The sequence below is a fragment of the Eumetopias jubatus genome, unplaced genomic scaffold (assembly GCF_037043125.1).
Source record: "Eumetopias jubatus isolate StellerSeaLion01/CBP00866 unplaced genomic scaffold, mEumJub1_p1.0 scaffold_8, whole genome shotgun sequence".
NCBI lineage: Eukaryota > Metazoa > Chordata > Mammalia > Carnivora > Otariidae > Eumetopias > Eumetopias jubatus.
Window position 1 is genome coordinate 48,344,494 of NW_028274814.1, and position 14,920 is coordinate 48,359,413.

The 14,920-nt window shown below is 36.8% G+C and overlaps 1 non-coding gene and 1 pseudogene across 1 annotated transcript; both read right to left on the reverse strand.

The window, feature by feature from the left end:
* Positions 1-11,369: 11,369 nt before the first annotated feature.
* Positions 11,370-11,473, reverse strand: LOC114221754 (U6 spliceosomal RNA). The gene has a single exon (XR_003611805.1). It is a non-coding gene; the product is annotated as a U6 spliceosomal RNA (small nuclear RNA).
* A 608-nt stretch (positions 11,474-12,081) lies between these two features.
* On the reverse strand, positions 12,082-13,211 carry LOC114221661 (taste receptor type 2 member 8-like; annotated as a pseudogene).
* Between the last annotated feature and the right edge of the window lie 1,709 nt (positions 13,212-14,920).

Consider the following 14,920-nt stretch of genomic DNA (forward strand, 5'->3'; position numbering starts at 1 on the left):
ATCTGCCTTCGGCTCAAATCATGATCCCAGGGTCCTGGGATTGAGCCCTACATCGGGCTCCCTGGGCTCCCTGCTCAGCGGGGAGTCTGGTTCTCCCTCTCCTTGCCATTCCCACTGCTTGTGCTGTCCCTCTCTCTCTGTCAAATAAACAAATAAAATCTTTTTTTAAAAAAAAAGAAATTTTACCATTTTTCTATAATGCCCTTCTCTTGGGAGGATGACATGAGAAAATGACAAAGTCTGCATTTTTGTGTACAATATAGTGGTCTTCTCTATATTAGCAACATTGTTCTGATTTTTACTGGAGGACTCCTCCTTAAGGGTCAACTACCAGGTAGGATTGTGCATGGTGAATATATAGATGTGGTAAAAACAATCAAAACACTTTTTCATACTTTTACCTTTCCAGGCATAACTTGTAAAAAAATATTTCCAAGAAATTAATTGCTTTATTGGCCCCTTATCATATTTTCCCTCCTTCATATCTACATTTTATGCCAGCAAAAGACTAAGATCTAAACAAAGAGCATTTCTCTTCATTTTCTATTTAACTTTTTATTATGAAAAATTTCTTTCTTTTTTTTTTAAGATTTTATTTATTTGACAGAGAGAGACACAGCGAGAGAGGGAACACAAGCAGGGGGAGTGGGAGAGGGAGAAGCAGGCTTCCTGAGGAGCAGGGAGCCCGATGCGGGGCTCGATCCCAGGACCCTGGGATCATGATCTGAGCCGAAGGCAGACGCTTAACGATTGAGCCACCCAGGCGCCCTATTATGAAAAATTTCAAGCATAAACAAAGGCAGAGAGGACGATACAATAAGTCCCCTGTACCCATCACCTACGTTCAGCAGTTACCAATGTACGGCCACTATACCCTTACTCATCCCACTCCCTGTGGGTTATTTTGATATGCATTCCAGATATGATAGCTCCACATCCATCAGGTTGTACGCCACGCTATTATAATAAAATTTCCACCAGCAATAGCTGGCTGATATGAAAGGATTTTAACAGCTTCAGTGAATTCTAGACTATTTGATTTCTGCAGTTACATCAGTAGCAAAAATACTCTCAAATACAGTTTATTGCAAAAGATTATCAAAACATGAATTAAATGGCTAAATCTGTATTACTCCAGAAACCAGGTGGTTATCTAGAGGACTTAAATAGTTTTAGGTAAAAGCACATTAGTATGATATTAATATCCCTGAATGACAGTTTATATCACAGATCCATACTGGCCTCCTGTTATTTGTGAATGACTCAGTGTTAATGATAGTGATTTTCAGTTGGTCTTGGAATATTTTTTTCTATTTAGCTTTTTCTCTCTGCCATATCTTATTATACCCACCTGTTCAGTTTTGATTTCTTGTGTTTAATTTTTAACAACATCTCTCTTCTCTAGGTCTCTGTGAGTGGAATGTGACTTATACACACATACACAGAAGTTCTAACATCTGAGAGGTAATAGTTCCTCTTTATATATATATATTTTCTTGGGGGGGGGCGGTCTGGATATTAGATTAGAGGTCTGTCCAGGTCTAGGAAGAATTTAAATGATACTCAGTGAGACAGTATGTATACTAAAGGAAGAATCCAATGAAACAAGGAAGATTACACAGATTTCTTGTTGACTTCTCTCATAGGCCTATTGATGTAGCTGAAAGTACCTTTCCTTTCAGACCATGCTTCAAGTGCCAAAGAATCCCCAAGATTTTCCTCATTTGGCTGTTTCCAAAAATCACAACATATGCGTGACCTGAAGGATGGGGATTTCTTATACAACCAAACATCCAAACCAAGCCAGCTTGTTCTGTAGCAACAATGCCCCCAAAATGTCATGAAAAAGGCAAATTGATACAGGACAAAGAACACAAGAAAGAAAAAGGTTAGTTTTTGCCACTCTGAAATGGGCCTTCATACTGAGGTCTCTAGAATCCCTGACGACCTCAACGTGCTTCACGTGTTTCCACAAAAAAAAAAAAAAAGGAGCAACAGAAAAAAGAAAATCAAGGAAAGAGAGACAGGAGGGAGGAACCTGAACAGGCCACAGCCAGGCCACCCCTCAATGTGCCACTTTGGCATCCTGATTATTTCAAATAAATGTTACTTAAGAAACAACCAGCGCAAAAACACTCAGACCCTCCTCTGTTCCCCTGAAAGCAGAAAAGAATCTCCCAAATAAAGAATATCCTCTCTGAGCTAAAGTAAAAAGACATCCTTATCACCAGAGATAGGGACTTTAAAACTGAGAAACCTGTAGAAACAAGCATTTTCACTTTTTTTTACTCATTTACTACTTCAGCCCAAATTTTGCTTAGAATTACTTACCAATTAAAACTCCCAAACACTTGTTTTCCTGTTAGTCTGTCTCACATAAATCTAATTCTTAGTCCAGCTGGGAGACCTTGAGGATAAAGGAAGAATTCTCCCTCCCAACAGACCCAATAGTAAAGATAATCATATAATTTAAATTTTTTATTTTTATTCACATTGAACATCCCAGTTACATTTCTCTCCCTCCCTCCCTCTTTCTCTCTCTTTGTTGTTGTTTTTGGAGATGATATCAGAAGACATCAAAACTATATGGCAAAGAAAAGCTTATGAACAGGGAGGTCACAGATACCAGGAGAAGGATGAAAACTACCTTGTTAATTCCCCATGTTAGCCAAAGGGAAAGTGAATAGGAGAAATTGGCAGTCTTCAGGGAAAAAAAGACAGTGAGACAAGTAGTTAACCACGTGCTCAAGTGGTTAGCCAGTATCCAGACACTAGTTAGGGTATGGTTTCTGTCCATAGTAACAAGGATTTTCTGACATAATAGCACTGAAAACAAATTGATGATTGTTAGCCACAATTGACTAATTCTGTCAAAGACCAAACTAATAACAATAAAGCCAATCAAGCATAACTTTTGATTTCTAATCCAAGCAATGCAATTTGTGGAGTCCAATGAATTCATTCCTTAAAATATCTATTATAAATTTCCCACGTGTTACAACCATGAGAACTTTCTCCAAGGTATTGGACGTGGCTGCAAAGAAAAAACTCTGATCTGCAGTTTGTTGGCTAATCTGATGACTTACTTGAGTAGGGTATAGGTTTTGTTTAATTATGCAATAACATTCTACTTTTCTTTTTTATTGTGGCTCTTCTTCTTAGCTATGAAGCCCACTAATCTGCAATACAACTATGGAATCACTCTAAACACCCACTGAACATTTCCAGCCAGCTCTGCTAAGGATTTCCAGTCTTGGTCCAGATGTCAGCTAGAAACTGTAACATCCTATGTAAAGAGATTTACATTTACATTTAAAATTTGTACCAAATGGAATGAAAGACCAGATTCTCATTTGCTAATATGTAAATAAAGGCACAGATTAATTTTCACTGTTTTGAATAAAAATTCCTCTCTTCTCTCAAAGAACTGCTTCATTTGATATACAAATCTAAATTGTGAAATAGGTACCTCTCTTAAATAACAGAAAGTCAACTGAGTAAATTTTAAGATCTCATTGGCTTTATTAATCAATTCATGAATCAAGCAATATCCTATCTAGCAAGTAGAGGGGAGCTCCAAAGGGCTACAGAAAAGGAAAAGTTTTTAAAGGTAGAGAAGGAGTGGAAGAAAGGGAATTATGAACAAAGAATCCGTTGTTTTAGGCAAGGTCACCCTCCTAAGGGGAATGGAAGGGGCCTATCAGTAAATTTCCTAGTGCTGACCAGGAAATTCCCATGTTGATTGGTTCAAGGTTACATTTCTGGGGGGATTGAAACGTCAATTAGGTTGGGTATTAAGTCTTGGTTTATTGACTTGGGACCTTAACCTAAATGACACCATTTTGGACTTGTGATTTTCTTTTCCATATCTCAAACACTGATTTTCACCACATTAAAATATTTCCACCTGTAGGTAAAACTAGCAACCTCTGCATTACTGATTACTAGACACTCAAAGTGCGGGTCACTGTGTTACAGAGTAAGGTACAGGGTTTGAAATTTTCAGAAAACTTGGCAATCTAACCTCATTATTATAATTCCCAAAGAAATGTGTTTTTTGTTTTTCTGTAAAGACGTGGGCCTTTCAGGTCATCTGTCAGTAGCATTTTAAATACTTTTTTTAAATGCTAAGTCTTTGCATGAAACATGAGTACCCCAAACTATACATGCCAAAACTGAACTTCTCTTGTTTCTTCAAAGGCTTTCTGGGGAGTATAGAAGAGTCTTCAAGACTCTTCAAGAACTTTTTTTATTCTTGAGAAAGTAGGGGGGACAAGGAAGAAAGAGAAACGTTAACTAAAGCGTGGAAATTTTTCCACAGAGTATTAAGATTACTGTATGTTGGCAAACATGCTTGTAACTAGGGGTGCCTGGGTGGCACAGTCGGTTGAGGGTCCATTTCTTGGTTTTGGCTCAGGTCTTGATCTCAGGGTTGTGACATCGGGCCCCTCGTTGGCTCCACACTCAGTGTGGAGTCTGCTTAAAACTCTTTCTGCCTTTTGCTCTGCCCCTCCCCACTGTGCTCTCTCTCTCTCCCTCTCACATAAATAAATAAAATCTTTAAAAAAATGTGTAACTGTATTTAGAATTATCTATTGGGCATATTTCGGCTTAAATTACAAGATGCCTGAGGGATATCTGTTCTGATCATTTGAACTTAACTAGGAAAATATTTTAATGTATTGTCTTTAATGCACTTGAATCAATAGTAATTAGATGTCATTCCCACCCCTACTTTCTGACTTGGTCTTTCAAGAAAATTAATAGTAAAAAGATTCAAATAATGACATAACTAACCCAAAGGAGGAGATCCTGTGAGATCCTGTTCTGGGGGCGGGAACATGAAAAGGCAGTCCTGCAAAGAAGCAGCTAGTTAGTTCGCTAGTTTGCTAGTTAGATGATGCTTTGGGACTAACTGAACCTTGGTGCTTCAACCTCTGAGAACAAACAAATCTACCATAAAGAAGAGCCCACCAACAATCTAGACACAATCCAAGGAGAGTTTTATCATCATGCTTGTTGCTAGAAAAATACATTCAGAGGAGAGATGCACAGACCTTAATCATTTCATACCCTAAGGACTAGAGGCAAAATAAGAGAATAGGAGATGTATGACACCCTTTTATTCCCTCCACTTTCCAGTGTATGCAAAATAAATCTTTTCCTTTCATATTGTCCAGTGTTGAATTAGTCATTCCATAGATGAGGGAGAATTCACAAAGGCTAGCTCTTGATCTCTCAAACAAATCCAGTAGCAATTCTGCAATTATAGCCCTAGATCCTTTGTAGGTCATCTATTCACAGAAGCCAGAAATCTGTGCCAGGCTGATTTTACTTTTACTCACTACCAAATCCAGTCAACTTTATGATCTTACTAGCTCTCAAATCTATCCCCCCCCCTTTTTTAAAGATTTTATTTATTTATTTGAGAGAGAGAGAATGAGAGATAGAGAGCACGAGAGGGAAGAGGGTCAGAGGGAGAAGCAGACTCCCCGCTGAGCAGGGAACCCGATGCGGGACTCGATCCCGGACTCCAGGATCATGACCTGAGCCGAAGGCAGTCGCTTAACCAACTGAGCCACCCAGGTGCCCAATCTATCCCCTTTTTACCAAGTCTATGGCTACTATCTTAGTTCAGAGCCTCATCATTTTTGCCACAGACTGCAAGAATAGTCTCCTTATTGTTCACTCTACTTACAGTCTTATCCTTTTGTAGCAATTCTTTCCATTAAGTATGTAGAGGTTCTTTAGTGAAAATCCAGTCCTTATTTTCAGGATAAAGTCCAAATGCATCAATATTTTCATGCTTTATTCCCGGCACTCATCCCTTTTCTGACTCTTGCAGACATTGTTTTAGATACAATTCCTTCTGGAAAAATGTCCCTCATCATCTAAACTTGAATTTGGTGTCTTTTTTAAATTATCCTGTGTCTCTTTAATTATAGCATTTTTTGCCTTATTACGACTGTTTTCTGGGCTGAACTTTTTTATTTTTATTTTTTTTAAAGATTTTATTTATTTATTTGACAGAGAGAGATCACAAGCAGGGGGAATGGCAGAGGGACAGGGAGAAGCAGGCTCCCCGCTGAGCAGGGAGCCTGATGTGGGGCTCAATCCCAGGACCCTGGGATCATGACCCGAGGTGAAGGCAGACGCTTAACTGATTGAGCCACCTAGGCACCCCATGGGCTGAAATTTTTTAGAAGGAGGAAAAATTTTACTGTTTCACTGTCAAAATCCTCTTAGTAAAAGCAAAACCTGACAATTAGTAAACACTTAATAAATATTTGCTGGATTGGAAAAAGCACAATCACAGAAAGTTTTAGAAGTATATAAAAATAGATAAAAATTTAAATACCAATAATGTGTTAATATTTATACTGATTTTCTTCCAGTATTTTAATATTTAACTACTCATTATTTATCATTGCACATAGTTATAATCATGCTATTTTTGTAATGCTGAGGTCTAATTTTCAATTCCTAGCTTTAGAAACTAAGGTCTTTTGTAAATTTTGTAAACTCTCCACAACAATGATTTTAAGAACTTCATAACATTATATCAAGGGCATATAATATTTCTACTTCAAGTAATCCCTTATTACGGGGGTACTTTTATCTCTTTCTTTTTCTACTTTATTTTTTCTACTATACACAATACGGCAATGGTTATCTAAGTATATGTAAATATTTCTCCACTTAGATAAACTTCAGTACAGGGGATTACGAGTTTAAATGTATAAGCATTTTTAGGTTTTCTGGTACGTATTTTGCATTCCAAATTGTTATCAGCCTATACAAAGTATTATGATTAATTAATACAAAACTTTTTATTTGAAAAGTAGAACATGATATTTTCCATTGTGAAGTATCTGTTCATATTCGTAAATTGCTTATTTGAGGAGCCTTACTGGTTTTCTTACATATTTTCCCCAATTCTTATCATTTTGAAATTATAAGCACATTTCCTGTTTTCTGAATCAATCAATCAGTCAATCTCAGTTGTTATCTGCTTTTTAACTTTAGAAGTTAAAATAGAGGAGGGATGGGGTCACTGGGCGATGGGCATTAAGGAGGGCATGTGATGTAATGAGCACTGGGTGTTATACGTGACTGATGAGTCACTAAATTCTACCTCCGAAACCAATAATACACTATATGTTAATTAAATTGATTTTAAATTTAAAGAAAGAAGTTAAAATAGAAGTCATTAATTTATATTTTAAAATTTGTACCAAATGGAATATTGATCAACAACTATACTCTTCTCCTTCCAGACAAAAAATCTTTAATATCTCTTTACTTGCAAACTTTTTACCCCATGATTTCCACTGTTGCAATAAGTTGGAATTCAGTTCCAGGTTATGACTATTGTAACTTTCTGTACATGTTCGTCAAACTGCACAGGTTTTTTAACAACACCTCTCTAAACAAAAGTTTTGTTTTTCTCATCTTACATGTAAGACAAAAAAAAAACAAAACCATGTTTAAAATTATCCAGGAAACTAAAACAGACTTAGGAATAGAGTCAGTAGAAAAAAGCATAATACCTAAAAGGAAAGAATACCTATGAAATGTTATTGAATAACCTTAGAGATGGCTTAGGTAAACTAATTTGTATGTTATATTCTTAGAAAGAAATACATTATGTTTTAGAGAAATCTGTAAATTCACTGCAAGTCCAGTCAAAATCCCAACAGTGTATTTTCTGGGATTCGAGAAGTTGATTCTGAAAATCCCCTAGATTAGTAAATGTTGCACAGTAGCTAAGAAATTGAAAAAGAAGACTAGAGGCCACAAACTGGCAGACTGATCTGACAGTGACTGTTTAAAACATAAATTTGAACGTAATTATGAGGAACACACACACAAGTTCATCACGATTAGCTCTACTACCAATGTCTTCACACATTTATAGACATTCCTGGTCCCTGTGGACACTGGAGTTTGCTACCACTACATAAAGGTATTTTACTTAAAACAGCTTATTGGCCATCCATTCAAATTAGTCAGATTCCCTACCTCCCAAAATATACAAAATTAAATATGAGTTTGATTAAAGACACAATTGTACTAAAACATACATATAAGCCCCCCCCAAAAAGTAACAAAAAACAAAACCAAAAAAATGGGGAAATGTTTCTTAAAAATTGAATATGAAAGTTTTCCTAAGAGTTCAATTCAAAATTCCAGAAATGGGGAGATGAGTAGGGGATGGGTGAAATAGATAAAGGGAATTAAGAATACACTTATTTTGATGAACACTGAGTAATGTACAGAAATACTGAATCATTATATTGTACACCTGAAACTAATATAACATTTTATATTAATTATACTTCAATGAAAAAAGAGAGAAAAAAAAGAACAAAATCCCAGAACTATAAAAGAGGTGATAAATTTTGCACATATAATAGTAAAATAATTCTATGAAAAATGATATCATATGTAAAACTTTTAAAAATAAGTAATTTATTGGAGAATATCTGCAACATTTGAAACACACAAAGAGATAATATTCATTATTCATAAAGGGATCTGATGAGTTAATAAGAAAAAGTCAAATAGTCCTGTAAAAAACGGCATAAAGTTCATGACAAGACAAATAACTAAATTAAATAAAAATAGTGCAGTACCTCAAGGTGTAAAGATGCCATGTTTCCAAAAACAAGTAGTCCAGTTACCATCAGGAAATTTGCAGTCATTTCTCCATGCCTCTGTCTAACGTAATTACCAGATCCAGGGGTTCGTAACCATGATGCTCTAGTTTTTAGGCAACTGGTGATTTTTGCTTGGACTGACAAAATTGACTTTAATTCCATCTACCTATTAAGGCATATCCTTGACTAAGGTCATAAAATCAAATATCTACAAGTGCTGGATTTCATGAAAGTATATTGTTGCTGAGTGGTAGACCACTGAAGGTTGTAAGTGTGGAAAATCAGAGACACAATAATTAAAATTATAAAACAGTATGTTGGTCAAGACGAAAAACAAAAGCAAAAAAAAAAGATAAGAAACAACAACAATAAAAACCACGTACATGGGCTAACTCTTGCCCGCTGATTTCATCTGCACATATAGATATTAAAAATTAATATTGAGGAAAATCAAAACAATGAAAAAGAAATACTAGATTGAACAAAAGAATTAACCTTCAAGAAAATGCAGGAAACACAGAGGACATAGAATATTAAATCAATATTAAATAAAGCACAATTGGTGGATCCAGAGTAATTTGATAGGTTTTCATAAGTATACACCAATAATATTATCCTCTAATAAAATGGCAAACAGAATACTTGGGAATTAAAATCACATCCGTTTCTTTATCAGTATAGTTGTACTAAATAAGGAGTAGACTCCCAAAAATCAAGTTAGTGAACTGGAATTTCCAGCCTAATAATTTATGCAAAATATTTCAGAAGAAATAAGAAATAAAAATTCTGACAGAATAATGAAGAGACGTGTAGATAACAATACGTGCCTACAATATGTGCCTACATATTGTTATTTTAAAATTTAAAAAACAAATAAGCAAACTCCACACATACATCTTGGGGAAATTTATAAATTGCAACAATAAAGATCGATGCTTCAAACTTTCAGAAAGAAGGACGTCAGCCCACTAAAATGCTGCTTAATCTATATAACCAGAAAAAATTTCAATTCTTGTGATCAAAATCCTAACTTAGGTTGCTACAAAAGAGAGCCACAGTCTCTCACCAGTTTGTAACTACTGTTTCAGAGATCATATCTGTATTGGAGTAAATTAACACAGCACAAGCAATTGGTGATCTATCAATGCTTTTTTCTTTTTTCTCTAGCACTGTAATAAAGGATAACTGTGACTATAACAGCTTTTCTGAATTCTTGAGTATTTCTCTGAGTCATCAAACATGAGGGTGGCCTTGGGGACCCCTGACATAGATGCCTACAGAAGAATGAGTCTGCATTAAAATATCTGGTGAGATTGCCAGCTTTCCTTAACCAAGAGAGAGCTATAGGAGACACTAGCTATCACCCAACTCTTTTGCAATCATTAAGAAACCAAAATAGCATGAATACTGAGGAGAAGAGCAAGAATCAGCAACGAAACAACCTTTCCTATGTCAGATTTTCGAGCTTGAATAGGATCTGAAAAAGGTGAGGGAGAGAAGTTTGATATTAAAGGACAGATTTAAGCTTTGGTTTTAGTCTGGATTGGACTTAATATATGAGTGACTATAGCAGCTGTGGGCTCCACCTAAGGTTCTATCCTGGAAAAAGACAACAAAAAGGGTTGTAGGAGCTATAATGAGAAAGAATAAATTTGCTTTCTGCTTTCATGCTTCTAAGTCCAACTTTTTAAAAATAAGCTGCATTTATATCTCACCTACACAAACCTTTTGTATATTCTAACCCTCTTAAAATGTCGGTATCCCGTATCTAAATTAAACTCCCCAAGGAAGGAACCAAAAGCAAGTGATCACTCATTATGCTAAGTGAGATAAGTCAGACAGAGAAAAACAAATACTGTATATCACTTATTTGAGGAATCTAAAACAGCTGAGAGTAAAATGGTGGTTACCAGAGGCTGGGGTTGAGGATACTGGGAAATTGTTGTTTAACCGGCAACTAGTAGATAAATAAGTTCTTGAGGTCTAATGCACAACATAGTGATTATAGTCAACAACATAACATAAACTTCAAAGCTGCTTAGAGACCAGATCTTAATTGTTCTCAACACACACACACACACACACACACACACACACACACACACACACACACAGTTATAATTATGCAATATGGTAGAAGTATTAGCTAATGAATCACGGTTGTAATCATATTGCAATATATAACTGTATCCACCCAACACATTGTATACCTCAAACTTATGCAATGTTATATGTCAGTTACATCTCAACAAAAAAAAATTAGTTCCACCCTATTTATTTTTCTATGATATATTCTGTAGACCTTTAAAACAACATATTTCTGAAAAATAAATACATTTTTTCTCATATACCAATGGAAAGTCAAACAGGAAACCCAAATCCTCTTGCTTAAAAACTAAAACATCTATGAGAGCAAAAGGTGAAATAAATAAAATAAAGTTTTATTTACTGGGGGGAAAAAAAAGCAAGTGATCTCTGCCAATACATGGGATTCCTGATAACCCAGTATTAATGAGTAATACTTACTACCCAAACTGGCACCATACCTGAGGAATGAGAAAAATGTAAAACTGTTCTGCATTGTATTTTCTGTATTTTTTACCCACAAAATAACCTCTACTGTACCTTATACTTTGAGCCTTGTATTTTGCAGGGGGAAGGGTACCAAATTACTTTATTTGAAGGAATGGTACAAACGAAAGAGGTTAAAAATATATGGAATGCTTCACGAATTTGCGTGTCATCCTTGCACAGGGCCTAGCTAATCTCTGTATCATCCCAATGTTTAGTATATGTGCTGCTGCAGTGAGCATACCTTGTATTTTCTAATTCATAAGTTTTTCTCTCTTATTCATTCATTTACTTATTTGAGACAAACTTTGGCATATGTTTAAGAAATAGTAGGGTTCTCATCGGCTCTGCAACTGGACTTCTAGGCACATATTCTGGATAGTAGCCAAAAATTTGTCATACCAGTTCATTCCATGTTCATTCTTTCCCAAATACAATTTTAAGTCATGGTTAGCCATCAGCCACAGGTAATAAATTGTTAGAATTTTTAAATATTCATTTCATGAATTCTGGAGTTTTTCTGTGTCTGAGACTTGCTACACTTAATTTTTTAGTTGTAATCTAGACACAAGTAAATTTCTATCTTCCTAAGTCTATTTTTGTATTTCATCAAATTCCCATTGTCTTGGTGATATATTCTAATATTACTATTATTTATACCATCATTATTCTGATGGAAACATAGCAAAATATTTTTCTTTTAACTTATTCTAGACAGATATTTCCAGTAAGGTTCAGTGACCTACCACAGAACAGAATAAAAGAAGTTGAGAGAAATGAAAGAAATGTACATGGAGTTTTATTCATGATCTTCATTCTTGAGAAAAATCACAGTCATTTCAGGTATGTTTTATGGGTATGTGGGTTTCCTTAGATTTCTGCACCACCTCACCTTCCTCAGGGCACAGAGAGAAGCCCCCCTCACTTTGCTGTTCCATAAAATCAGAAGAAATGGATGGCCACATGGACAGGAAAATACTAACATATTAGCAAACTTTTTTGCCACGAAACTGTCTAGACTGATATCGGCCAAATATATTATAATATTGCTCAAGTAGTACATAAAGAAGAATAGGAATGAAATCACAGACTTCAGGGCTTGCACATGGGCCTCTGTGATAAGATCTCCAGAACCTGTGCCCTTCCTCCGCCTGGCGTGGTTCCATAAAGAATCGATCAAAAGGACAAAGGAAGCCAGAGACACTCCAAAGGGGATGATGAACATTATGTTCAGGACTATATTTGAAGTTAATAAATCATATTTTCTCACTGTGAAATTCAATGTCCGATTGCTTTCAGTGTTTACCCTGGTTTTGATCAGGTTCTTAAATACTGTATCCTTAAAAAGCAGGGACAGCAGAAAGAGAAGAGCACCCCCAGGACAATAATTTAAGCAGTCTGTGAATTCTCTGTTTTATCCAGAAGAAAATGGGATTGGAAAAGTTGGCTATCTTGAGAAAGTAGAAGACCCTGAGGCAGGTGGTACAGGTTGTGCAGAAATAATTGGATCCTGTCCGGAGGATTTTTTTTTTAAGATTTTATTTAATTATTTGACAGAGAGATAGCAAAAGTAGGCAGAGAGGCAGGCGGAGGGAGAGGGAGAAGCAGGCTCCCCACCAAGCAGGGAGCCCGATGCAGGACTCGATCCCAGGACCCTGGGATCATGACCTGAGCCGAAGGCAGCTGCCTAACCGACTGAGCCACCCAGGCGCCCTGTCCAGAGGATTTCAAAAAAGTCATCAGTTGATTATCATTGTACCATATTTCCTCACAAATTATATCTACACCTACGCCTAGCATTATTACACACAGCAGAAATATTCTGGAAAGAGCTAAGCAGGTAAGAATAAAGTCAATCAGGAGGAACTTCCAGCTCCTGATCCAATCAATATAGTTAATCAATATAATGAATCCATTTCCCAAAAGTATGAATTCTTCAGCAAAAATCATCGTAAGTATATTCTTAAATGTGCTTGCCATGACTGCTGATAGGAAATCTCTGTCTTCAGTACTCCACTGATTTGTAAATTAAGTCATATGTAAATTACAGAATTGTGGATCCAAAACCTTAATGTTCAATACGTTTCTTTATCCACTGGCAAAGAGAAGAATGCCTCCAGTACACTCCCAAAGTCTTAGTTATCCTTGAGGAAACCTCTCTCAAGATCCAGGCTAGTGATTTTCAAGGTAGATAGCATATTACCTGAGGCCATGACATTGCTTATAATTTGTATGTAAAGCTATTCATTAGGACTTGAATCCTGGTTCGTTAAAACACAAACTAGAGATAGATTTTTACAAAATTTTTACCATGTCTTTTTTTTCTTTAAGATTTAGACATTTTTTGATTGATTCACCTTCGTCATAAGCTAGAAACAGTAAATGCCAATCCAGAAAGTAGAGTGACTCAGTCTGGCTGCTCTGAGAAGCAAGCAAATGAGCAGGGGAAATGCCTGAATGGAAAAATCAAGAAGGGAGCACAAAAATCAAGTTGCGGGAGATGTTATACACAACATGTAAGTCTGAGCCCTGTGGAGGCAGAAGGCAGGCAAGAAGGTAGGTCTTGGTTAGCAGTGCAGTCCTAAGAGAGTTTCAAGAAGTCCAGTGGAAGTTTGCAAGCCCATGGCGCCCATCAGAGGTGTCCTGAGCCTCGTGGGAATGATCCTGCCATTGACACTCTGCCCAGCTTGGTCATTGGCTGGGAGCCGCTCATGGAAGGGCTGCAGAGCCTAGGAACATCGGCAGGCCGGCTGTTCAAAGCAAAATCTCCTGCCAACCCAGAAAACCTCTCCACAAAGGTAATAGAAAAAGAAAACTGCTTTATTATCAAATAAGCATTAAACCAGAATCAGATGCACTGCTTTATTATCGAATAAGCAATAAACCAGAATCAGATGCACCTCACTGCAACTTACAAAAGCAGAAAGAACTCTCACCCTTTTATATAGTGCAACAGATACAATCCATATGTTCTCAAGGTAAACAATAACTAGTCCTCAAGAAGAAGACTTGGCAACACTGTTTAATATAGGCAGTCTATCCTCAATTTACCTGGTAACTGGGTTGACCATCTATGTTAGTTAATTGGCTTTCTACAAAGGAAAAATAAATTTATATATTTATGACAGGAGGTGGTTTTGCCACTTGGAGTCAGGCACTCGCTGAAGTGAGGCTCCTGTCCTCCCATAGAAACTGGGAGATATTGTAAGCCCTCAGGGGTAACTGTGGAAGCAGCTGAAACGTCAGCAGTGTTCCTGTTCTCGGGCTATTGAACGCAATGGCGAGGTAGGAGCAGGATCCCACGATCCCCAGGGGCAGGGCATGAGTTAGGAGCTATGAAAGAATGTGACCTTCAGCCCCCCCTTTCTGCACCTGGTGATTGCCAGCCCAAGCATACTACTCCTCCCTTATCCCATGACTGACTTCCTGCATGCCTACACGTAGAGAAGAAGGCAAGCCTGCTTCAAGATATTTGCCATCCCTTTGTACTCCTTTCCCATGCTTGGAGGCATCTGTCCTTGGTTTTCTGATAAAAAGCAAAATAAAAGCTATGTGCAGGATTCAGCAGCTGCTGCCCTCCCTTGCAGAGGCAGCCCTGCACGGCTGCTCAGATTGGTGTCTGAGAACTTTATTTCAGTGCATGATGACAGAATTAAACCTCTCATTCTAATTGGTATTTGCCCTTACAT